Raw genomic sequence first — 3406 nt, 5'->3', positions numbered from 1 at the left:
GTTTTATTATATTGCTGATTGACTATGGCTTTCCAAATCGCCCAACACTGCTATTTGTATGGTTCATTTTAAATTAATGTTTTGCTTTTTTAGCCATTCCTTAACCTTTGACAAGAAACGAGCTACATACCAGAATAAAATCAGGGCAATACCAGAATAAATTATCTAGTGATTGTCTCTTCGTGGCAAAATCTGCAGAGCTGAGATTGTTTTATGCTCCATATATATAGCATTATATTGGTGGCAATAATTTTGTGTAATTTAAATTGAAATATTTTAAGTGTTTCTTGTATGAGGTCAAATACCATGTTCCAAAAAAAAAGATTTTCCCAGATATTTTGCAACCTGTGTGGCATAGCTGTCAACATTTTTGCCCTCTAAGTTCCCTACCTTCCACTTGCCTTCTCCATTTGTGGTAATGCTGCAATCATTTGGTTGGAACTTGGAATCAGATGTGTTAGTGAGGAAATCTGCATTTACAAAATGTCATGCTGTTTTCCTTGTTCTTGTTAAAGCTTTTAGAAATCGTGTTTTTGCCCCCCTGGAGTAAATTAATTGCTGCCCCATAGCCTGTGGAAATAGCACAGCAGCCAGACCCTGTCCAGAGATGCCTTCTCGTCTACCTTGTGCACTCAGAGAAAGTGCTCCAGCCCATGAAGTGGGGCCAGACACTTCCCCTTACAGGATAATCGGGAGGTTCCATCTGGCATCTGCCCCCATGCTCTGTGTCACCCTGGGTTAAGGAGAAACATGGCTTTGGAAGAGTCCCAATTGCTGCCGTGGCAACAATCTGCAACACACAGGGTAAGTAAATCTATTTTAATTCAGCCAAATAAGGAGATGATTCAACTTTACTGTTGTCTACTAAGGTAATTACAGTAACTGCAGTGTTTTCCCTCAAAGGCAAGTATGAAACCACCTAAGTGTCAAAGATGTTAATAATTGAAGGGTAAATGGACTCTTGCCTACGATTCTTGGTTGCCCACTCACTCTCTCCCTTCCCAACACCCATCTTTACAGTAATCTCATATAGCAATATAAGGTGATAAATCAATCCTATCTAAAGTAATCAAAATAAAGTGGTGCCTAATGTTAAGTGCTATTGTGACCCATGTCTACTGTACACGAGACAGTTTCTGACAATTTGTGCAGCAATTCTTCGCTTGTGTACACACAGTTTCATCAGCTGTCCTGGTGGCTGGTCTCAGACAATCCAGCAGGGGAAGAAGCCGGATGTGGAAGTCTTGGGCATGCCAAAAGTGTGCTAACTGTCAAAGTAAAGGGTGGCTACTTTGAAGAACCTAAAATATGACATATATTTTATTTGTTTAACACTTTTTGAGTTAATACATTATTCAATATATGTTTCATAGTTTGGATGTCTTCACTATTATTCTACAATGTAGAAAGTAGTAAAATATTAAAGAAAAACCCTGGAATGAGTAGGTGTCTAAACTTTTGACTAGTACTGTATGTGACATTGTGTTGTGACAAAATTGTACATTTTAGAGTGGCTTTTTATTGTCCCCAGCACAAGGTGCACCTGTATAATGATCATGTTTAATCAGCTTCTTGATATGCCACACTGGTGGCTGGATTATCTTGGCAAAGAACAAATGCTCATTAACAGGGATATAAACAAATTTGTGCACAACATTTGAGAGAAATAAGCTTTGTTTGAACTTGACCACCAATGTCAGGATTCATGTATGGCTTAGCACTCAAAATATTCCCCAAACACATCCAGATTATAAACAACAGTTTTCCTTGTTTTTCCTTTACCAGGGTTTGTGTGGAAATAATTGCAACAGTGGACTATCTTTCCCAAAACGACAGATTGCTCAAGCCCTGAATTTATGACTTTTCAGTTGAAAAACAATAATCATGCTCTGTTTAATTTAGCAATATTCTACATGACCTTTTGATACATTGGGATATCACAAATGGCTTCATATTAGTTTTTTTCAAGAGGCATTGCTGCTGAGTGAGAATACAGCACACATAATGGCACATCCTCTTATAAACGATGGATACGCTGGAGAGCTTGTGTGTGTGTCTGACTACACAGTTTTGTTGACACATCACATTTAGAAAAATGTGTAATTATTAATATACTACGCTACTGTTCCAAAGGTTGGGGTTACTTAGAAATGTCCTTGTTTTTGAAAGAAAAGCACGTTTTTTTCTTGGCCATTAAAATAACATCAAATTGATCAGAAATACAGTGTAGACATTGTTAATGTTGTAAATGACTATTGTAGCTGGAAACTGATTATTTTTAATGGAATATCTACATAGGCGAAGAGGCCCATTATCAGCAACCATCACTCCTCTGTTCCAATGACACGTTGTGTTAGCCTTTTAAAATGATAAACTTGGATTAGCTAATGGATCATTAGAAAACCTTTTGCAATTGTTAGCACAGCTGAAAACTTGTCTTGATTTAAAGTAGTAAAACTGGCCTTCTTTAGACTAGTTTCTGCAGTATCAGCATTTGGGCGTTCGATTACAGGCTCAAAATGGCCAGAAACAAAGAACTTGCTTCTGAAACTCGTCAGTCTAATCTTGTTCTGAGAAATGAAGGCTATTCCATGCGAAAAATTGCCAAGAAACTGAAGATCTCTTACTACTCCCTTCACAGAACAGCCCTAACCAGAATAGAAAGAGTGGGAGGCCCCATTGCACCATTGAGCAAGAGGAGAAGTACATTAGTGTCAAGTTTGAAAAACCGATGCCTCACAAGTCCTCAACTGCCAGATCCATTAAATAGTACCCGCAAAACACCAGTCTCAACATCAACAGTGAAGAGGCAACTCCGGGATGCTGGCCTTCTAGGCAGAGTTGCAAAGAAAAAGCCATATCTCAGACTGGCCAATAAAAAGATAAGATTAAGATGGGCAAATGAACACAGACACTGGACAGAGGAAGATTGGAAAAAAATGTTATGGACAGACTAATCTAAGTTTTAGGTGTTCGGACCACAAAGAAGTGTGATGATCGTGAGATGCCGAAAAAATGTAAAGATGCAGGAGGAGTGCTTGACGCCATCTGTCAAGCATGGTGGAGGCAATGTGATGGTCTGGGAGTGCTTTGGTGGTGGTAAAGTGGGAGATTTGTACAGGGTAAAAGGGATCTTGAAGGAAGACTATCACTCCATTTTGCACCGCCATGCCATACTCTGTGGACAGCGCTCAATTGGAGCCAATTTCCTCCTACAACAGGACATTGACTCAAAGCACAGCTCCAAACGATGCAAGAACTATTTAGGGAGGGAAGAAGTAGTCAGCTGGTATTCTTTCCATAATGGAGTGGCCAGCACAGTCACCGGATCTCAACCCTATTGAGCTGCTGTGAGAGCAGCTTGACCGTATGAGAAGTCTAAGCTAGATGTCCTAAATCTCACACA

The sequence above is a fragment of the Oncorhynchus masou genome, chromosome 21, assembly GCF_036934945.1.
Source record: "Oncorhynchus masou masou isolate Uvic2021 chromosome 21, UVic_Omas_1.1, whole genome shotgun sequence".
Classification (NCBI taxonomy): domain Eukaryota; kingdom Metazoa; phylum Chordata; class Actinopteri; order Salmoniformes; family Salmonidae; genus Oncorhynchus; species Oncorhynchus masou.
The sequence above is the reverse complement of the archived record's forward strand: the minus strand, read 5'-3'. Positions refer to the sequence as shown.